This window comes from Elephas maximus, chromosome 26 (genome assembly GCF_024166365.1).
Source record: "Elephas maximus indicus isolate mEleMax1 chromosome 26, mEleMax1 primary haplotype, whole genome shotgun sequence".
NCBI lineage: Eukaryota > Metazoa > Chordata > Mammalia > Proboscidea > Elephantidae > Elephas > Elephas maximus.
This window is the reverse complement of record NC_064844.1, coordinates 38,298,202-38,321,610: the sequence shown is the minus strand read 5'-3', so window position 1 is coordinate 38,321,610 and position 23,409 is coordinate 38,298,202. Positions and strand designations below refer to the sequence as shown.

Sequence of the window (23,409 nt, the reverse complement as noted above, 5' to 3'; positions counted from 1 at the left end):
GTTTGGGAATGTGCTGCTGAGTTAGAGGGTGAATTCATTTGTGGTCCACTCTTCAAGTTCAGTCAGGGGTGTCCAGTCCCAGAAGTGCAGATTCTAGTAATAGCAACAGTCTCAAGGGCTGGAAAATGCTCCCCTCATTTTCTATCTAACATAGTACAAAACTATGTTTATTTGTTATAAATAGACACTGGACAATTTCCAGCTCAACGGTTCTGCTGATATCATGCTCCAAAACATAGGTGTCCTCTTTCAAAGAGCTGATGATTTGTATGGTTTATTTAGGCTGCCTAAATGAATAATTTTTTTTATAAAAATCAGCAAAAAGGTGGTTCCAATAATGTGGAGGTTAAAGATGTCCCAAATACCCCACTTCTGCAAACTGCTGTACCACTCCATCATCTCTAACACCAACTAGCCGCTCCCCTCACCCCCATCTCAGTACTCTCCCTATCTTTGGGTTGGGTAATTCGCTGCAACATCTTACAGAACTTACAAACTGTATTTAGGATTATGGGGTTTATTAGGGAAGTATCAGGTTACAGGTCAGGACCAGGATCAACTTGGAAGTAACAGGAACAACTCAGGATACAGTTATTCAATCAGGACAACTTTTTCTCAGCCTGCTGTCACTGGGCACTGTACTCTTGGCCTGGGCCCCGTGCACTCTGCCTCTGCCCTGCTCCAGCAAGTGTTACAAAGTTCTTTAGTTTTGCCGATAAGTGCCCAGAGGCACGCTACTCCGTTAACAAGCCTCTTGTCCAGCAGGCCCTCTGTAGCCGCTGCTGCTCAAGCTGCTGCCACTCTTCTCACCATCTCTCATGGTATTCAGTGTTACAGCTCCTTCTCCCTAAAACCTGTCAGGAAAGCTGATTATATGTATAGCAAACTCCTTATCAATTTCAAGCCTTGGCCCCCAGCAAGACCACAAACTAACCAATCCCCTGCAAGGGTTTCATGTACCTCATTTGCGTAGCCCCACCCCCACAAGGGTTCCATGCATTAGAAAAACCATCCAATCCCCTTGGTGGGCCACAAGCACCTTATTCCCTGGTGGCGTAGTGGTTAAGAGCTACGGCTGCTAATCAAGAGGTCGGCAGTTTGAATCTATCAGGCACTCCTTGGAAACTATGGGGCAGTTCTGCTCTGTTCTGTAGGGTCACTATGAGTTGAAATCGACTCAATGGCAATGGGTTTGGTTTTGGGTTTACCCAATCATTTTGTGGGAGTTACAAGACCATGACTGGAAGGGTCATATTAAAGCAGTTTACTTCACTGTACTGCACATGGGTAGATGGAGTGGAGACAAGTCCAGGTGCAGCAGCTTAGGTTCCCAGAGGTTCTCTCTCATGAGGTCCCAGGCCTTTGCCTAGTTTGGTGGTTCCCAGATTCTGATACCACGAAATGTTCCCCTCAGTTATTGGGGGAACAACATAGACCTGTCAGTTGTTGGTTTTGCTGCATAAGCACATTAGCAAAACTAAATTCTATTAATAGCATTAGTTCAGAAAAGAAGAAACATTTTAATACCAGAGTCTTTTTTTTTTAAATTTTTGTTTTTGTTGTTGAGGATATACACAGCAGAACATATGCTAATTCAACAATTTCTACATGTTCAATTCAGTGATACTGATTATATTCTTCAAGTTGTACAACCATTCTCATCCTCCTATATCCTCCTTGTTCCTCCCCAGTAACATAACTTCACTTCCTTCTTAAGTTTCCTATCTAATTTTTTGAGTTGCTGTTGTCACTTTGATCCTGTACATACAGTTCTTTAAAAAGCACAATTCTCAAGGCATACATTCTTTACTAATTAAGCTAAACTATTGTTTAACACCAGAGTATTTAAATGGAAGTTTTTCTCATTTCATCAAGGGCTGGTGGAACAGGTAAGACTATCTGGATCTCCCAATGGGCACCTGGGAACCCTGACTGGTTCCCTTCACAGGGGACTGGCTGTCCCAAGCACTCTGAGGCCTCACAGACCAAGGGGAGGCAACCATTCAGGGTATGAGTCTCTGAAAACACAGGCTTCGCAGTATCAAACTCAGCATTTCACCTGCCCAGTCTGTGGTAGTGTCACTGTCTCTAGAATTATGGCCATCTGGACAGGTCTCGGTCATTGCACCCCTCACATTGCTTCGTTGGTCTGACTGCTCCATTCAACACTAGTTGGCTAAAGAAAGGCACTGTGTGAAATCTAGCTGCCCAGCACAGTGCTTGACGCTCAGCAGATGCTCACCAAATATTTATTGCCCAAATGAACTAAACTTAATTTCACTCTTTAGTACTTGTAATTAAATAATCAAAGAGTACTCACTATATGCTGCTTCAAAATGAGGAGGCAGGAATCACAATAGAGGGTCCCAGACAGAGCTGGAGGAAAATGTAGAACAAAATTCTAACTCACAAAGAAAGACCAGACTTACTTGTTTGACAGAGACTGGAGAAACCCTGAAAGTATGAACCCCAGACACTCTTTTAGCCCAGTATTGAAGTCACTCCTGAGGTTCACCCTTCAGCCAAAGATTAGACACGCCTATAAAACAAAACAAGACTAAAAGAGCACAATAGCCCAGGGGCAAGGGCTATAAGACAGGAGGGAACAGGAAAGCTGGTAAAAGGGAAGCCAAGATTGAGAAGGGAGAGTGTTGACATGTAGTGGGGTTGTTAACCAACGTCATAAAACAATATGTGCACTAACTGTTTAATGAGAAACTAGTTTGTTCTGTAACCCTTCATCTAAAGTACAATTAAAAAAAAAAGAAAAAGAAAAGGAAGTCTTCAGGAAAGAGACAGTTGTCAGCCAATGTGACATCTCTCTGAAGATGCCCCTTAATTTCTTTCTTTTTATATAATTTCTTGACAGGCCAGGGGACAGAAAAGATCAAAGCAGTAAACCAAAATTCCAAACAAAGAAAAAGGCGAGGGTAACTATCATAATAATTAAGTTCCTAAAGTCCTAAGACATTCCATGTTTATGTCAAAATTAAAGTAAAAGTGTATGAAACACCTTGCAGATCTATGTCATAATCCCATTCAGGTGCCTGACAAACCTGGAGAAACCAGAGTGAGAATTACTGATTTACCCTTCCGTGCTGAAAATGGAAGTTGAAAGTCAAGTGGCAACATAAAGCTAAGCACTTCTGAGACCAAGTTTCAAGTCTGTACTAGATAGAAATGACAGAAAATCATTAAGAACAGAAGGCATTAAAAGGTCAGAAATAAATCATTATCAAGCCCTGTTTGGCCAAAAAAAAAAAAAAAAAGAGGGGGGAAATGGTCAGTTTTATGCTGGGAGAGCAAGTATATTTGCTAGTTTCCCCACAAGCTATTCTATAGCTACTTGATTTCCTTTAGGTTGTATATTATCTTCTGTTGGATAAACTACACTCAGCAGAGAAAGGTGCTGATGCCTTTCACTCCCACCTTGGATAGGGGTTCTCAGCCCTACCACACATTAGAATCACTGGGAAAAACTGATTAAATGGACAATACTCAGCCCACCTCCAGGATTCTGCTTCAGTTCGTCAGAGGTGTTGCTTCAAGCATAAGTATTTTTAACCTTCCCCAGGGGATTCGAACTGAATCTGAATCTCTCGGCGTGGGGTCTGAGCATTGTTTAATTGATTTTCCCCAGTGATTCTAATGTGCAGCAGCAGCTGAGAACCTGGGGACTAGAAGCAACTCTTTGTGCTCTAGCAACTGTGTGAGAGGAAGTGGTGAGGTAGTAGGGAAGTTGTGGACAAGGTGGGGAGATTGGGGTTCCAGGCCTGGTTCACAACTTCCTGTGTGCTTAAGCTCTTGGTTTTGACTTATGTAAGATGAGGATAATAACAGCTGTTTCATGCATTTGTTATTCAGTTTATCTGAGTGCCTGACACAGAGTAAGCAATCAATAAATGATTGCAACTGTTATTACCGAAGTCCCTGGATGGTGCAAACAGGTAACACGTTTGACTGCTAACCAAAGGGAGGTTCAAGTCCAACCAGGGGCGCCTTGGAAGAAAGGCCAGTTGATCTACTTCCAAAAAAGCCAGCCACTGAAAACTCTACGGAGCACAATTCTACTCTGGCTCACATGGGACCACCATTAGTCAGAATCCCCTCAATGGCAACTGGTTACTGTTGTTACCATCTAACTGACAAGGCTGGGACTGGTTTGGTGCAATAGATAAGGCTGCAGCTCCCCGGGTCAGGGCAGTGGACGTTATCTCAAGGCAGCAAAGAGCTCCTAGTATAATATTCTGGAGTGTGAAGTCCAGGTGTGAAGACAAACACATGACACAGAAACCCTCGTCCCTTTCCTCACTGGGACACGGATCTTTCCATCTAGAGGGAGGTCTTCAGCACAGGGCACAGAGCCTGGGGTCAGGAGGCCTGGCTGTGTCATTAACTCTCTGTGTGACCTTGGGCAAGTGCCCTCCTCTGTCTGGTTTTTGGCTTCCTTAGGGGTTGGACGGGGTGATGGGTGAGGTGCTTTCCACCTGGAGCCTTGAGCCCAAAATTTCCTGTTGCTTTCACTTGCAAAGCAGTTTTCTCACCAGTCTGTTCCTTTACTTGCCAAAGTTTGGTTTCTGTTTCCTAAGTGGTTCCAGGTTGGGCTGTTTGTATTTATGCTCATGAGAGAGGCTGCCCCATCTGGGGCTTCAGAGAATGCCTCAGACCCCACTGCTAGCGACACCTTGGCTCCCAGTGACAGGGTTCCGGCAGGTCTCTGCTACTGGCATTCCCTTCCCAAGTCTCTTCGGGCACACACATGGGCCTGTCCCTCCTCAGATAGCGTCCTTCTACAGGCAGAGATGTCACATAGGGGACTTAATGCTGTTCCACAAACTCAGGTGTGAAAGAAATAGCGCAAGTTGTGGTCCTCTTCAGATGATCCTAATTCTGACTCTAAGCCCCCATCCTGCCTCATGTCAAGGCCTTGGGCCTTCGGTCTTCAGATACTACTGCCAAGTTGTTTGCTGTCCTAGTCTGCATGGTCCCATTGGGCCTAGCATCTTTGCTGTTCAGTTCCATGCTGGTGAAGCTGGGATCCTCAGTGCTCAGGTCACAGGTACAGCCTTGTGTTCATCCCCTCCAAGTGTCTGCCACCTCCCTAGGGCGTCCCCAGGCAAAGTTATTGGAACTTAGACTCGCTAAGCCTTTCCTGTCTGTGTGCACTGAGGGTACGTGGCTCTAACCCAGGCTCCCGTGGCTCTGGTCTCCGTTGGCAGAATGCAAGACTTCAACTGGCTGCAAAACTGCCCAACCCCCACATTCTTCCAGGAGTCACTAGGGAATGTTTCATGTGTGTTTCTACGTTCCTTCCAACAGTTCTGCTGATCTCTGAGCTTATCCAGGGATGGTCCTTCTTTTCTTGGAGGACAGTGGATGCAGCTCCTTTGGCCTGTTTTCTGCCTATAGAATTCCAGGAGGCAGACAGCTTTCCTTCCTTTCCTTCTGTCTCTGTCCCCGTCAGCCTAAGCTGCTAGGTTTTCTACTGTGGTAGGTGGTTAGATCCATCAGTCACAGGCCTAATTTCTTTAAAAATAGAGTCACCAAGCCCTTAGTGAGACTTTTAGGGCAGGTGTCCTTTGTACAACAGAATTTTCCAAATCTTTAAGCTCTGGTTTCATTTTGCACAGTTCATTTTTTTTTTTTTTTTAATTTTTATTGTGCTTTAAGTGAAAGTTTAGAAATCAAGTCAGTCTCTCCTACAAAAATGTATATACACATTGATATATACTCCTAGTTGCTCTCCTCCTAATGAGACAGCACACTCCTTCTCTCCACCCTCTATTTTCATGTCCATTCAGCCAGCTTCTGTCCCCCTCTGCCTTCTTGTCTCCCCTCCAGAGAGGAGCTGCCCACATTGTCTCATGTGTCTACTTGAGCCAAGAAACTCACTTCTCACCAGTATCATTTTCTATCTTATGGTCCAGTTCAATCCCTGTCTGAAGAGTTGGCTTTGGGAATGGTTCTTATTTTGGGCTAATATAAGGTCTTGGGACCATGACCTCCGGGGCCCTTCTAGGTTCACTCAGACCTTTAAGCCTGGTCTTTTTGCAAGAATTTGAAGTCTGCATCCCACTGGTGTCTTGTTCCTTCAGGGGTTCTCTGTTGTGTTCCCTGTCATCGGCTGTAGCCGGGCACCATCTAGTTCTTCTGGCCTCAGGCTGATGTAGTCTCTGGTTTCTCTGGCCCTTTCTGTCTCTTGGGCTCATGATTACCTTGGGTCTTTCGTGTTCTTCATTCTCCTTTGCTCCAAGTGGGTTGAGACCAATTGATGCATCTTAAAAGGCCGCTTGCTAGTGTTTAAGACCCCAGATGCCACTCACCAAAGTGGGATGCAGAATGTTTTCTTAATAGATTTTATTATGCCAGTTGACCTAGACGGTCCTCGAGCCCCGTCCCTGCTACGCTGGCCTTCCAAGTGTTCGGTTTATTCAGGAAACTTCTTTGCTTTTGGTTTAGTCCAGTTATGCTGATCTTTCCTGTATTGTGTGTTGTCCTTCCCTTCACCTAAAATATTTCTTGTCTACTATTTAGTGAATACCCCTCTCCCTCCCCACTCGTGTAACCATCAAAGAATATTTTCTTCTCTGTTTAGACTATTTCTTGAGCTCTTATAATAGTGGTCTCATACAGTATTTGTCCTTTTGCAACTGACTAATTTCCTTCAGCATAATGCCTTCCAGATTCCTCCATGTTATAAAATGTTTCACGGATTCATCATGGTTCTTTATTGATGCGTAGTATTCCATTGTGTGAATATACCATAATTTATTTATCCATTCATCCATTGATTGGCACTTTGGTTGCTTCTATTTTTTGCTATTGTGAGCAGTGCTGCAATGAACATGGGTGTGCATATATCTGTTCTTGTAAAGGCTCTTACTTCTCTAGCATATATTCCAAGGAGTGGGATTGCTGGATTGTGTGGTAGTTCTATTTCTAGCTTTTTAAGGAAGCTCCAAAATTATTTCCAAAGTGGTTGTACCATTTTACCTTGCCACCAGCAGTGTAGAACTGTTCCAGTCTCCCCACAACCTCTCCAACATTTATGATTTTGTGTTTTTGGATTAATGCCAGCCTTGTTGGAGTGAGATGGAATCTCACTGTAGTTTTGATTTGGATTTCTCTAGTGGTTAATGATCGTGAGCATTTCCTAATGTATCTGTTAGCTACCTGAATGTCTTCTTTGGTGAAGTGCTTGTTCATATCCTTTGCCCTTTTTTAATTGGGTTATTTGTCTTTTTGTTGTTGAGTTTTTGCAGTATCATGACTCTGGTTAGAAATGTCATAGCTAAAAGCTTTTTCCCAGTCTGTAGGTAATCTTTTTACTCTTTTGATGAAGTCTTTGGATGAGCATAGGTGTTTGATTTTTAGGAGCTCCCAGTTATCTAGTTTCTCTTCTGCTGTTTGTGAATTGTTAGTAATGTTTTGTATACTGTTTATGCCATGTATTAAGGCTCCTAGCATTGTCCCTATTTTTTCTTCTATGATCTTTATTGTTTTAGATTTTATATTTAGGTCTTTGATCCATTTTGAGTTAGTTTTTGTGCTTGGAGTGAGGTATGGGTCTTGTTTCATTTTTTGCAGATGGATATCCAGTTATGGCAGCACTATTTGTTCAAGAGACTGTCTTTTCCCCATTTAATAGACTTTGGGCCTTTGTCAAATATCAGCTGCCCATGGGTGGATTAATTTACATCTGGATTCTCAGTTCTGTTCTATTGGTCTATGTATCTGTCGTTGTACCAGTACCAGGCTGTTTTGACTACTGTTGCGGTAAAATAGGTTCTAAAATCAGGTAGAGTAAGGCCTCCCACTTCGTTCTTCTTTTTCAGTAATGCTTTACTTACCCAGGGCCTCTTTCCCTTCCATATGGAGTTGGTGATTTGTTTCTCCATTTCATTGGAAAATGTCATTGGAATTTGGATCAGAATTGCATTGTGTTTATAGATGGCGTTTGGTAGAGTAGACATTTTACAATGTTAAGTCTTCCTATCCATGAACAAGGTATGTTTTTCCGCTTACATAGGTGTCTTTTGGTTTCTTGCAGTAGTGTTTTGTAGTTTTCTTTGTATAAGTCTTTTACATCTCTGGTAAGATTTATTCCTAAGTATTTTATCTTCCTGGGGCTACTGTAAATGGTATTGATTTGGTGATTTCCCCTTCAATGTTTTCTTTGTTGGTTTTGAGGAATCCAACTGATTTTTGCATGTTTATCGTGTATCCTGATACTCTGCTGAACTTTTCTATTTGTTTCAGTAGTTTTCTTGAGGATTCTTTAGGGTTTTCTGTGTATAAGATCATGTCATCTGCAAATAGAGATACTTTTACTTCTTCCTTACCAATCTGGATGCCCTTTATTTCTTTATCTAGCCTAAGTACTCTGGCTAGGGCCTCCAGCACAATGTTGAATAGAAGTGGTGGTAAAGGCTTAAAGCACAATGAAAATTATTTTTAAAAAAATCTATTAAGAAGACATTCTGCATCCCACTTGGAGAGTGGCACCTGGGGTCTTAAATGCTAGCAAGCGGCCATCTAAGATACATCAATTGGTCTCAACCCACCTGGATCAAATGACAATGAAGAACACCAAAGACACAGGGTAATTATGAGTCCAAGAGACAGAAAGGGACACATAAACCAGAGATTACATCAGCCTGAAACCTGAAGAACCAGATGGTGCCTGGCTACAACTGGTGACTACCCTGACAAGGAACACAACAAAGAACCCTTGAGGGAGCAGGAGAGTAGTGGAATGCAGACCCCAAACTCTTGTTAAAAGATCAGGCTTAATGGTCTGACTGAGACTAGAATGACCACAGAGGTCATGGTTCCCAGATCTTCTGTTAGCCCAAGAGAGGAACCATTTCTACAGCTAACTCTTCAGACACAGGTTAGACTAGACCATGGGACAGACAATGATACTGTGAAGAATGAGCTTCGTGGATCAAGTAGACACATGAGAATATGTTGGCATCTCCTGTCTGAAGAGGGGATGAGAGGGTAGAGAGGATCAGAAGCTGACTGAATGGACTGGAAAAGAAATAGAGGAGAGAAGGAGTGTGCTGCCTTATTGGGGGAGAGAAATTAGGAGTATATATCAAGCTGTTTATAAATTTTTGTATGAGAGTCCAACTTCATTTGTAAACTTTCATTTAAAGCACAATAAAAATTAAAAAAAAAAGTGATAAAGGGCATCCTTGTCTGGTTCCCATCCTCAAGGGGAATGCTTTCAGCCTCTAGTTAGGATGATGTTGGCTGTTGGCTTTGTATGAATGCCCTTTATTATGTTGAGCAATTTGCCTTCTATTCCTATTTTGCTGAGAGTTTCTGTTATGAATGGGTGTTGGACTTTGTCAAATGCCTTTTCTGCATCAGTTGATCAGATCACGTGGTTCTTGTCTTTTGTTTTATTTATATGATGAATTACATTGTTTTTCTAATGCTGAACCATCCCTACATACCTGGAGTGAATACCACTTGGTCATGATGTATTATTTTTTTGGTATGTCATTCAATTCTATTGGCTAGAATTTTGTTAAGGGTTTTCGCATCTACGTTCATGAGGGATATAGGTCTGTAATTTTCTTTTTTGTGATGTCTTTACCGGGTTTTGCTATCAGGCATATGCTGACTTCATAGAATGAGTTTGGGAGTATTCCATTCTTTTCTATGCCCTGAAATACCTTTAGTAGCAGTGGTGTTAACTCTTCTCTGAAAGTTTGGTAGAACTCTCCAGTGAAGCTTCCCAGGCCAGGGCTTTTTATTTTTTGTTGGGAGTTTTGAAATTACCTTTACAATCTCTTCTTTTGTTATGGGCCTATTTATTTGTTCTATAGGGTCGCTATGAGTTGGGAACTGACTCATAAGCACTGGGTTGGTGGGTACCTCTGTTTGTGTTAGTTTAAGTAGGTAGTGTGTTTCTGGAAATTCATCCATTTCTTCTAGGTTTTCAAATTTGTTAGAGTACAGTTTTTCATAATAATCTGATATGGTTCTTTTAATTTCAGTTGGGCCTGTTGTGATATCACCCATCTCATTTTTTTCGGGTTATTTGCTTCCTCTCCTGTTTTTCTTTTGTCAGTTTGGCAAATGGTTTATCAATTTTGTTAATTTTTTCAAAGAACCAGCTTTTGATCTTGTTAACTCTTTCAACTATTTCTCTGTTCTCTACTTCATTTAATTCTGATCTAATTTTTTACCATTTACTTTCTTCTGGTGCCTGAGTGTTTCTTTTGTTGCTCTCTTTCTATTTGTTCAAGTTGTAGGGATAGATCTTTGATTTTGGCCCTTTCTTCTTTTTGGATGTGTGCATTTATTGATATAAATTGACCTCTGACCTCTGCTATTTCTGTGTCCCAAAGTTCTGAGAGGAAGTGTTTTCATTCTCATTGGATTGTATTAATTTCTTTATTCCATCCTTAATGTCTTCTACAACCCAGTCATTTCTGAGCAGGGTATTGTTCAGTTTCCAAGTGTTTGATTTCTTTTCCCTGTTTTTTCTGTTACTCATTTCCACTCTTATGGCCCTATGGTCAGAGAAGATGCTTTGTAATATTTCAATGTTTTGGATTCTGCTAAGGCTTGCTTTATGACCTAATATGTGGTCTACTCTTGAGAATGTTCACTGTGCGCTGGAAAAGGAAGTATCCTTGGCTGCTGTTGGATGGAGTGTTCTGTGTATATCTATGAGGTCAAGTTGGTTGATTGTGGCATTTAGATCTTCCGTGTCTTTATTGAGCTTCTTTCTGGATGCTCTGTCCTTCACTGAAAGTGGTGTGTTGAAGTCTCCTACTATTATGGTGAAGCTGCCTATCTCACTTTTCAATGCTGTTAGAGTTTGTTTTATGTATCTTGCAGCCCTGTTATTGGGTGCATAAATATTTAATATGGTTATATCCTCTTGGTATAAAAAAAATCCTCCTGGTATATTGTCCCATTAATCATTATATAGTGTCCTTCCCTATCCTTTGTGGTGGATTTAACTTTAAAGTCTATTCTGTCAGAAATTAGTATTGCCACTTCTGCTCTTTTTTGGTTGTTGTTTGCTTGATATATATTTTTTTCCGTCCTTTGAGTTTTACTTTGTTTTTGTCTCTAAGTCTAAGGTGAGTCTCTTGTAGGCAGCAATAGATGGATCGTATTTTTTTAAATCCATTCTCCACTCTTTGTCTCTATTGGTGAATATAGTCCATTTACATTCAGCAAAATTGTGGATAGGTATGAATTTAGTGCTGTTGTTTTGATGTCTTTTTCGTTTTTGACAGTTTCTTTTTCCCGCTTAATTTTTTGTGCTGTGTAGTTTATGTATTGTCTTTTCCTCTTATTTGCTGTTTTTTTTTTTTTTCTTGCTGATTCTTTTTCTTGTACTTTATTTTGATGAGTAGGATTGTTAGTCTCCTTTGTGGGTACCTTAATATTTACCCCTATGTTTCTATGTTGAAACCTGACTTTTATATCTTTATATTGCCTTGACTTCATCTCCATATGAAGGGACTACATTTCTTAGTCCCTTTTTATTGTTTTAGTGGTGTCATCTTTTACATAATGACTTCACTGTTTCTGTTTTGAGCAGTTTTTTATCTTGATTTATTTTTGTTGTTTCCCTTTATAAGCTGACATCTGGTTGCTCTGTCCTGTGTTCCAGTCTTGGGTTGATATCTGGTAATTATTGATTTTCTAACCAGAGAATTCCCTTTAGTATTTCTTGTAGTTTTGGTTTGGTTTTTACAAGTTGCCTAGAACTTTTTTTCATCTGGAAATGTCCTAATTTTTCCATCATATTTGAGAGACAGTTTTGCTGGATATATGATTCTTGGCTGGCAATTCTTTTCCTTCAATGTTTTATTTAAGTCATCCCATTGCCTTCTTGCCTCCGTGGTTTCTGCCATGTAGTCCAAGCTTATTCTTATTGACTCTCCTTTGTAGGTGACTTTTGTTTATCCCTAGTCACTCTTAAAATTCTCTCTTTATCTCTGGTTTTGGCAAGTTTGAGAATAATATATCTTGTTGACTTTCTTTTGGGATCTACTTTATATCAGGTTTGATGAGCATCTTAGATAGATATCCTTTCACTTTTCGTGATATCAGAGAAGTTTTCTGCCAAGAAATCTTCAACAATTCTCTCTGTGTTTTCTGTTATCCCTCCCTGTTCTGGTACTCCAATCACTCATAGGTTATTTCTCTTGATAGAGTCCCACATGATTCTTAGTGTTTCTTCATTTTTTAAAAATTCTTTAGTCTGATTTTTCTTCAAAAATATTGGTGTCAAGTGTTTTATCTTCAATCTCACTAATTCTGCCTTTCATTTCCTCAGTTCTGCTCCTCTGATTTTCTATTGAGTTGTCTACTTCTGTAATTTTATTGTTAATCTTCTGAATTTCTGATTGCTGTCTCTCTATGGATTCTTTCAGCTTATTAAATTTTTCATTATGTTCTTGAATAACCTTTTTTCATTTCTTCAAATGCTTTATCTGTGTGTTCCTTGGCTTGTTCTTCATTTTGCCTGATCTCATTCCTGATGTCTTGAAGAATTCTGTATATTAATCTTTTGTGTTCTGCATCTGGTAATTCCAGGAAAAAACCTTCATCTGGAAGATTCCTTCAGTCTTGGTTTTCAGAGCTTGTTGAAACAATCATAGTCTGCTTCTTTATGTAATTTGATATTGACTGTTGTCTCCGAGCCATCTATGCATTATTGTGTTTGTTTATTTTATGTTTGCTTACCGTATCCTAGCTTCTTGTTTTGTTTTGTTTTGATATGCCCATATAAGCTGCTTGAGTGAGCTAGGTTGATTATTTTCATCCTTGAAGCTCTAATGTCCTGTCACCAGATGGCTAGAGCTATTCCCAGGTATATGAGCTTAGGAGTCCATTTGCTTTTCTTGTATGGATTCAGGTGTCCAGATTAGTTGTTCATCAAGTGTGTGGTAGAGGCTCTGTCCTACAGTCTTAGAGGGGCAGGGGTGATTGGTGTAGGCACAGATATCTAGTTTCAGCAGGGGGTCATGTTCTGGCCAAGGAAGGGGGCTGACTGACAACCATCCCCTGAGTGTCTGTGAGGCAAGTTTATCCCTGTTCCCTAGAGCGCACAGGTGGGTGGTTCTGCAGCTGGATCATGGGCACCCAGTGCTTTTGGTTGTAAGGACTGGGAGGTACCACCTATCCTTGGGCCTCTGTCACTGGTGGCTAGGTGACGTGGGTGGAGCTACCAGTCCTTAGGCCCCGATGTAGATAGGTGAGGACCCTATTTATTGGATGAAGCAGTATCAAACATCAAACGCCGGCCTCTCCACCGCACAGTTGAAACAGCTGCACCGTGCCAACAAGCGCCTATTCTCCTAAAATTGGCCCACACAAGTCCATGTGGTTGTGAGAGCTATTCAAAGTCCCCAGTTCATTTTTGCCTGGATGGGAGCCACTTCTCTCCTGAGTGCCCCAGCTTAGTGGAGCTGGCAGATTATCTTTTCCCCCAGTTGGGAATTTATTCCTTCTCCAAGGCTGGGAGAATGGCTCAGGACACACAGCAGGACCTATCTCAGGCCCAGGGAAATCGACGGCCACTGAAGCCAGCTTGGGGGCTGGGGGCATGGTAAAATAAACACAAGTACTTAGCTTTTGCCAAGAGCGCCATTCTTCTCTGGGTCTGGAGGTGTGAATAGGCTGTGTGGCTCACTGTCTGTCTCTGAGGAAACTGTGTCCAGAACGCTACCACCAGCTCTACCGTGGCCACTCCAGGGAATGGTGCCTGAGGGTTCTCAGGGATTCAGGCCTGGCAACTCCTCACCACTTCTGAACCGCCTCTTCTTCTGCCTGCTACTCAGTCTGTTTTCTAACTTTGCTTTTGATTTCAGGGCTCCACACTTGTCATATATATAATTGTTTCACTTGATTTTTTTTTTGGTCTTTATTTACTGTAAGAGGGATCACTGAAGTGTCTGACTACTCTGCCTTCTTGGCCCCACCTCTGCCCAGTTCATTTTTGAGTACATCTCTTTCCTTCCTCATTCTATGGTAAGCAGTAGGGAGAAACCATGCTGCCCTTTTAAGATTTTGCTTAGAAATCTCAGCCAAATACCCAACTTCATCACTTATGAGTTCTACCTTCCACTAAACATTTGAACATAATTCACACAAGCTCTTTGCACTGCATAAAAAGTATCACCCTTCTTCCATTGTCCAATCAAATATTCATCATTTCCTTTTAAAGCCTCACCAGAAGCACATTAATGTCCACACTTTTAGCAATGTTGTGTTGACAGTGCCATATGTATTCTCTAAGATGATACTTTCTCTATAGTTCCCCTCACGTCCTTCTGAGCCCTCACCGGAATTGCCTTTGATGTCCATAATTCTACCAACCGTCTCTTCAAGGTAATCTAGGCTTTTACTGTTAAAACCAAAACCAAGCCCATTGCTATCGAGTTGATTGCTACTCATAGCAACCCTATAGGTTTCTACTTTTTATGGAAGTAGACTGCCACATCTTTCTACCACAGAGTGAGTTTGAATCATGGGCTTTTTGATTAGCAGCCAAGCATTTAACCACTATGCTACCAGGGCTCCTAGGCTTTTACTATTTGACACCCTAAAACTTTTCTAGCCTCCACTCATTACCCAATTTTATAACCATTTTCACATTTTAGGTGTTTATTAGATCAGTATCCCACTCTCTGGTACCAAATTCTGTCTTAATTATCTAGTGCTGCTGTAACAGAAATACCACAAGTAGTTGGCTTTAACAAACACAAATTTATTTTCTCACAGTTAAGAGGCTAGAAGTCCAAGTTCAGGATGCTGGCTCTAGGGGAAGGCTTTCTCTCTCTGTTGGCTCTGGGAGAAAGTCATTGTCTCTTTTCAGGTACTGTTCTTTGGTGATCATGTGACATGTATCTTCCTCCCCCTTTGTGCTTGTGTGCTTGTTTGCTTAATTTGCTTTTTTAAATCTCTGAAGAGATTGATTTAAGACACACCCAACACTAATAGAAACAGAACTCGTTGCCATCAAGTTGATCCTGACTAATAGCAACCCTATGGGACAGAGTAGACCTGCCCCATAGAGTTTCCAAAGAGTGGCTGGTGGATTCGAACTGCTGACCTTTTGGTTAGCAGCTGAATGCTTAACTACTGCACCACCAGGGCTCCCTCTACACTAATACTGCCTCATTAATATAACAAAGAAAACTCATTCCAAAATGGAATTGTAACCACAGGTATAGGGGTTAGGATTTACAACACATATTTTTGGGAGACACAATTCAATCTACAGCAATGTCATTGAAAAGTCACGGCTAGTCTTCAGGTATGACTGGATCCAGGAGTTGGAACAAAGTGGTAGAACTCAGTTTCTTTCTTTTTCTCTGTTCTGCTTTCCTGTTTGGCTTCACTCTCAGGCAGGCTTTCTCTACATGGGTGCCCCCGCAAGTTCCAGGCTTATATCTTCTCTATAGCTATCAATCCTAGTAGAAAGTGAACTTCTCTTTGCCTTTAGTCCCTACAAAAGTTCTGGAATTGGGTTTCCTTGGCTTAGTTCACTTGCTTGCCACTGAAGCATTCCCTGTGAAAGATGGGGGTGAAATATACTGATTGTCCTGGCCCAGGACATTCCCTCCCATGAAAGTGGAGTTCGGTGTGTGTGTCAGTCCCATCTGGTCTGCTGGGTTGCGGCGGGGAGGCGGAGGGGGGGAGTAGTTTATCAAAACAAACAAAAAACCCAGCAGCAACAAGGGTGCTTTTAGTAGAAGAACTGAGAATAGATGCCAGGTAGGAAAAAAATTGCATCTATGGGCTTTATCCAGGTATACCTGAATCCCTGCATTAGGAACAACTCAGGCTCAAGCTGGAGTCCAGCTACAGCTAAATGCCAGCACAAAAGGTGTGTGAGGATCTGTCTATGAGAGATACAGAAAGCATGGTTGAGGGATCGGAGCAGAGAGTATTTGGATTGGAGCTGATTCGTAGAGCAATGCTTCTCAAATTTTTAACGTGCATGCAAATCACCTGGGATCTTGTTAAAATGTAGGTTCTGATTCAAACGCTGAGAGCAGTGGTTCTCAATAGGGAGCAACAAGGGGGACATTTGGCAGTGTCCAGAACATTTTCGGATGTCACAATTGTGGTGTGTGTGTGTCTACTGGTATTTAGTGGGTAGAGCCAGGACTGGTGTTAAATATCCTACAATGCATGGGGAGGTCCCTCGCAACAGGAAATTATCTGACTCAAAATGTTAACAGTGCCTAGGTTGAGAAACCCTGCTGTAGAGGACTTCTTTTTGGGGTATGGAGAGTATGGAGTCATGGGAGACATTTCAAGCAGAGGGACTGTCTACAAAGGGTGTTGATGGAGGCAGCAGTCTGGCTTTATGGTAGCAGGTCATACGCAGCCCAGTAGGAGAGAAGGATGCATGTTCACGAAATCTTAAAACCACAGATACTCTGGGTTGAAAAGAAGTCAACAATCACCTACAGCCTTATAACTGAACGTGTGGTACAGATGAGCCGCAGAATCTCAGGCCCCACCCCAAACCTTGTGAATAAAAATTTTAACGAGATCCAGGTAATTTGTACACATGCTAAAGTTGGATAAGCACTGGCCTATGACAGGTTGACCAGCCAGCATGTATTGTGGAGCATCGATGGTATGTTCAGATTTGTATTAGGTATGGAGTTGACTCACTTGGAGGTATAGATTTGGCTACAGAAAAACAAAATGAGCTCCATGTTGGTCTCTGGACTTGCCTACTTGCCCATCCACAGACCTTCTAATAAAAAGTACCTGCACCCTTCCCCCATACCCGGACCTTCCCAAAGGGGCAGACATTAAAACCAAAAAACCAAACCCACTGCCGTTGAGTCAATTGCGACTCATAGCAACCCTATAGGACAGAGTAGAACTGCCCCACAGAGTTTCCAAGGAGTGCCTGGTGGATTCAAACTGCCAAACTCTTGGTTAGCAGCCATAGCACTTAACCACTACGCCACCAGGGTTTCAGACATTACCAGTCAGATTTTGTGACAGGTAACACTGCCCCCTTCCTTGGTCAGAGCTGATCGGACCTGGGGTGGTCCATGATGCCAGAGCAGCCACTCCGGGTGTCAGCTAGCAACCTCTGAGGTGGCTTGACTTGATAGGATGAGTGACCCCAGAGCCCCTCTCTTAGAGACTGGAACTAGGAATTGCCAAGGAAAGTTGTCAGTTTGCAGAGGGATTGGAGGCTGGAAGAGCCTTGGTGGCCACATGTGCACCAAATCCTAGAGGCAGCTAGTGGTCTGAGAAAGCCAGTTGATAAAGCAGACAAGAGGGGGATATACAGAAGAAGCAGAGAGGTCTTGGGAGAGGTGGGCAATGCAGGAGAGAGATATAGGCTAGACAACAGAGACTACTGATACTGATGGCAGTCCAGACTCAGGGCATACAATTGAGCGTCATTTATAGGAACTTCATAGTTGAACAAAACACAATAATTCAACAATTTACATTGAACTGATTTATTTACAACTATATGGAGATTTAAAGACTAGTGCCATGGGTTGAATCATGTTCCCCAAAAATATGTGTATCATTTTGTCTAGGCCATGATTCCCAGTATTGTGTGATTGTTCACCATTTTGTCATCTGATGTGATTTTTCTATGTGCTGTAAATCCTCTCTCTATAATGTTGATGAGATGGGATTAGTGGAAGTTATGTTAATGAGGCAGGACTCAACCTACAAGATTGGATTGTGTCTTGAGCCACTTTCTTTTGGGATGTAAAAGAGAGAAGCAAGCAGAGAGACAGGGGGACCTCATACCGCCAAGAAAGCAGCACTGAGAGCAGAGCACGTTCTTCAGACTCAGGGCTCCTGTGAGAAGAAGCTCCTAGACCAAGGGAAGATTGATGACAAGGACCTTCCTCCAGAGCTGACAGAGTGATAAAGCCTTCCCTTGGAGCTGGTGCCCTGAATTTGGACTTCTACCATACTAGGCGGTAAGAGAATAAATCTCTCTTTGTTAAAGCCATCCACATGTGGTATTTCTGTTATAGCAGCACTAGATGACTAAGGCAACTAGTAACAATAATATTCCAAGTGGGAGGAGAAAATTCTCAAATTGCTTTCACCTGTGGCTCACGTATGTTAAAATTCTTGTACATTTTCTTTTAAGATTATGGTGTTAGCTGCATTCATAACAGCCCTTTCCCCTTCTCTTCCTTCTTTAGAGAACCCTGATTTTGCTCAGGGATGCAGCTAGCTCAAATACTGCATGGGACTCTAGGCCCATTCCTGGGAAGACCACATGTTATGGATTGACTTCATCCCCCCAAAATATGTATTGAAATTCTGGTCCCTGTACCTGTAGATGTAATGTAAAAGTCTTTTCATAATGCAATGTAGTGTAATGTAATTAGCTGATCATACTCGTATATGGTGGATCCAAAATTTAATCAATTCTGAGTTATATAATGAGCAGCGTAGATACAGAATAAGGGTCCCTGATGGTACAATTGTTAACAGCTCAGTTACTAACCAAAAAATCTGCAATTTGAACCCACCAGTGGCTCTGCGGGAGAAAAGACCTGGTTATCTGTTCCTATAAAGATTGTTATTGTTATTGCTGTTAGGTGCAATAATCATAAAGTTGGTTCCAACTCATAGTCACCCTATGTACAACAGTATGAAACACAGCCTGGTCTTACTTCATCCGCATAGTTGTTATGCTTGAGTCTGTTGTTGCAGTCATTGTGTCAATCCATTTTGTTGAGGGTCTTCCTCTTTTTTGCTACTTTACGAAGCATGATGTCCTTCTCCAGGGACTGGTCCCTCCTGATAACATGCCCAAAGTACATGAGACGAAGTCTCACCATCCTTGCTTCTAAGAAGCATTCTGGCTGTACTTCTTTCAAGACAGGTTAGTTCATTCTACTGGCAGTCCACGGTGTATTCAATATTCTTCACCAACACCATAATTCAAAGGTGTCAATTCTTCTTCAGTTTTTCTTATTCATTTTTGAGCTTTCATATGTGTATGAGGCAATTGAAAATACCACGGTGTGGGTCAGGCACACCTTAGTCCTCAAAGTGACATCTTTGCTTTTTAACACTTTAAACAGCTCTTTTGCAGCAGATTTGCCCAAGGTTGCCTGTAAAGATTACAGCCTAGGAAACCCTATGGTTTCTACTCTGTCCTATAGGGTCACTATGGGTCATAGATACAGAGACATTGTAAAAATGACATGGGGGTGGTGTCTGACCTCCTCTATCTTTACAAGCTGGAAGGATAATCAAGATTTAACAGTCCAAGGTTGGTCCCTATGAGGCAGAGGCCAAACATGCCTCCTCTCCGCCATCTTTGCCAATTCTGACACCAACCGTCCCTCCCATGGCACTCTCTATTTCTCTACTGAGGTCGATAATTCATTGCAATGGCCACACGGAACTCACAGACAGTATGATTATGGGGTTTATCAGGGAAGTAACAGGTTACAATTCAGGTTTAGGAAAGCTCAGGACACAGTTCTTCCATTAGGACTGCTTCTTTTCAGCTGTGCCAGCAGGCACACCGCTCTGTGGTCCCTCAGCAACTGCCTCTACTCAGGCAAGTGTTACAAAGCTCTTTTAGCTCTGCCAATTAGTGCCCCGAAGCACAAACCTAGCTCCACCAAGTGCCTGGAGGTACTCTACACCTCCAGCAAGCCTCCTACTCCAAGGCACTCAGCTTTCTCCCTCAGTGGGTGGGGAAGCCCACTGTGCCATCTCCTGCTGGTCTCTCTGCCACCACTTCTCACCATCTTTAGTGTTACAGCTCTCTCTCTCTCTGTAGATTTCCTGGTTCCAGGAGATTCTCAGGGCAGGGATCGTGGGTCCAAAGGACATGCTTCACTCTTGGCACTTCTTCCTTGGTGGTGGTGAGATCCTCTCTTTCCCATCTCTGGGAAGGCTCATTTCAAGCCTAGCAGGATGGCAAAACTGACCAATCCCTTTGGCGGGCCACAATTACCTTATTTGCACAGTCCCACCTAATCAATTGGGTGGGAGTTATAAGACCATGGTGAGAAAGGCCACACCAAAATGATCCATCACACTACAGACGTGCACACACAAACTGGGGAAGACAGACATCATGTGAGGATCGCCTACAAAGCCAGGGAAGCAGGGAATGCCAGGGATTATTGACAAGGAAGGATCTGACCAGGCCAAAACCCTTATCTGGATGAGGAGTTCAAACTGGGTTGGTCTGGTTCAATCCCCTGCTGAAAATTTGAATTTCTAACAAGTTCCCTGCTGAGAATTTGCTTTTGTAACAAGTTCCCAAGAAATTCAAATTCTCAGCAGGGAACTTGTTACAAATGCAAATCTCAGCAGGGATTTGAACCAGAACTAAGCAAGCCTTGATTTGGACTTTTAGCTCCCAGAATTGAGAGAAAATAAATGTCTGTTCTTTAAAGTCAACCACTTGTGTTCTTTCTTTTACAACAAAAGTAGGAACTAAGACACCACAGTTAACCTAAGCCAACCAAGGTGGTCACACTCTCTTGCCAGCATTTGGTTTAGGAACAAACATATAACTCCCGCTCTGCTGCCCTCAAGTGGATTCTGACTCATAGCACCAGGGTTTCCAAACATATGACTAGTCCTCGCCAATGAGATGAGTGGGGAGGTCTGCTAGGGGCTTCTGGGAAAGTGGTCCAGATTCTTAAGAAAAAAGGCTTGGAAGAGATGGTTCCTTTTCCATTGGACATTTTTTAGTCTAAATGTCATGCTTGGACCTGCTATGGTTCACAAAAGGGAAAGATGGCAAATAGAAAGTCTTTGAGTGATTATACCCATAGCCTGGAGCCATGAATCTCTGAGTTTTCTCTATTGTGAGATAATAAAACCCTCACTGCTTTTTTTTTTTTTTTTTTAATCTAAAGGCATTGTAATTGATACAAAGATACAGCAGGTTATCAGTCACAACTAGATTAATATAATCCTAAATCAGAGGACATTTTAGAGGTCATCTACCAATGTAATTCTACTACAAGTTCTTACAGTGGAAAGCATGTGAATGTGGAGTTAGTGTCTGTCCAAGCACTGCTATTTACAAGCTGGGTGATCCTGTACATGTTAGTCTTGCTGAGCCTCAATTTCCTCATGTAGTAAAAGAAAATAAGATATAATTTCTGGGGATTAAGTGAGATAATGCTATATTATACCTGGTAGAAAATAGGTGCCCAATAAAAAATAGCCATTATGGTTGTTATTATCCAAATGAAAAAATACTACAATTAAGAGTACAGAAAAGACAAACATCCAGGAAACACAAATCAAGACCTGATAGATGAGAGCGAGTCAAATTGCAGGGGTATAGGGAACACGTGCGCTAAGAGTTTGGAGGTGAAAAAAGCTTAATGAGCAAAAGGGGAGCTGGGATTTATTTATATTTATAATGTTTTTAATTTTCCTAACTCCCTATGGCAAATATACATTGCTTATATAATTTTTTTATATAAAAATTATGTGAAAACTATTAAAATTCAGAGTGTGCACTTCTCAAGAAATAATTTAAAGGAAAGAAATCCTCAAATATCAGAAATTTCCATTACAATTATTTCTTTTTATAATATTGAAAAAGTTGGAAACATCCTAAATGGTGGAGTTAAATAAATTAGGCCTCCTCCACACAGTGGAAAGCATGCAGTTGTTAGTTACAAACTGTGCAGAAACATGGAAAAATGAAAATAACTGCTCTGTTTGTGGTCGGATTTTGGGTGATTGCTGGCTTTTCATCCTATTTTTAAATTGCCATGAGTGCTACAATATTGTTTGTGCAATAAATTTTTAAAAAATAAAATCAAAGAAAATAAGTGTGAACTTAGACCTCAACATTGGAGCATTTTGTGTTACATTCTGTGCTCTGGTGGTTGTAGTAGTGTCTGGCTATGTCTTCAAGCACTGGGAGGTCCCAAGCGTAGGCCCTTTCCCACTCTTGGGAATCCAGGTATCTGTTAGTTGCCATTAAATTGATTCTGACTCATGGCAGCCCCATGTGTGCAGAGTAGAACTGCTCCATAGGGTTTTCCAGGCTGTGACCTTTCGGAAGCAGATTGCCAGGCCTGCCTTGGGAGGCACCTTTGGGTGGGCTCAAACCACCAGCCTTTTGGTTAGCAGTCTAGTGCTTAACCATTTGCACAACTCAAACTGCTCCTCCAAGGCACTGGCCTCCTGGATTTGGCCAAGGTGTATGGAGACCACGCCCTTCTCCAGTGGGTGCTGGGGCTGTTTTCAGTGTCTCCCCTTGTCTACAGGCGGTGTTAAGGTCATGCTAACACAAGGGGACTGGGTGTAGTTTTTTGGTATTCTTTTCATTGATGTTCTGATATTATTTAGTGGATTTGAGAAAAGGTCTATTATGCCCTCTCCACCCCCAGCAGCTGTGAGGGGCTCGTGCTCTGTTCTGTGTAAACAGGTGAAATGGAAACACTGTCCTGCTCACTAGCTCTAGGCAAGTCCAGTGGTGCTTTCCTTCTCTTCAGGTGCCACTTTTGGCAGGTACGTCCTAAAGCCAAGAGGTTTGTGAACTTACGTCCATTGAAGAGACAGGGAGGGGCCTGTGTTGTCCTTGTGGGGACAATGTTTCACCCCAAAGAGCGCCACTAATGGTGTCACGACCGGCACTGAGACAGCGAAGCAGCGGAGGTGAGCTGTTTTGACTTCTCCTGCAGGCTCCAGCCACCCAATTTCGCTTCGCTTTCTCTCTCTCTCTTTTTTTTTTCTCTACGTAACAGGACAGGGAGGGGTGGGTTGGCGAGTGGTATTCGCCTGGTGGGCCCGCGGGTGTCGCGGGGCAGAGGCCGATCAGCTGCGTCCGGTTAGCTGGGATAGGCTGTGCGCGGAGCCGCCGCGTAATGGGGACCATGCCTGCCCTAATGTGAAGCAGCCGTGGCGTCCGCCGAGCCTCCTCCCACTCGCCCCAGAGCAGCAGAGATAAAACGGAAGCGCCGGGAGAGGCGCTTTGATTCCAATACGAAACAAATTATTCTTCCCTGGATGGAACAAAATAAATCAGAGCGGAATCTCACGGTCGTCATTTCTACTTGCAAGGCCATCGGCCTCAGCACCAGGACCCAGCGAGGCTTGGCGGGGACCGCGCACTGGGGGCTGCTCGCCGACTGCGGCGGGGAGGTCGGAGTCCCTGGCCTGAGACGACAGCCTGTGGCTGTCCAAATGCTTTAAGGCAGTTGAACGTCTCGCTGCTGGGTGAGCAGAAACACACTCCCAGGCCAGTGGTCCTCAACCTGGAGTCACAATCTCCTGGAGGGCTTATAAAAGCACAGATTGCCGGGCTCCCACTCCCAGTTTCTCAGTTCGTAGGTCTGGGGTGGGGTGGAGCCTGAGAATTTGCATTTCTACCAAGTCCTCAGGTAACACTGGTACTGCTGGTCCAGGTAA

The 23,409-nt window shown here is 42.6% G+C and overlaps 1 pseudogene; it reads left to right on the top strand.

Moving 5' to 3' along the window:
- LOC126067939 (uncharacterized) overlaps positions 1-23,193 on the top strand; it is a 35,098-nt pseudogene extending 11,905 nt beyond the window's left edge.
- Positions 23,194-23,409: the final 216 nt, after the last annotated feature.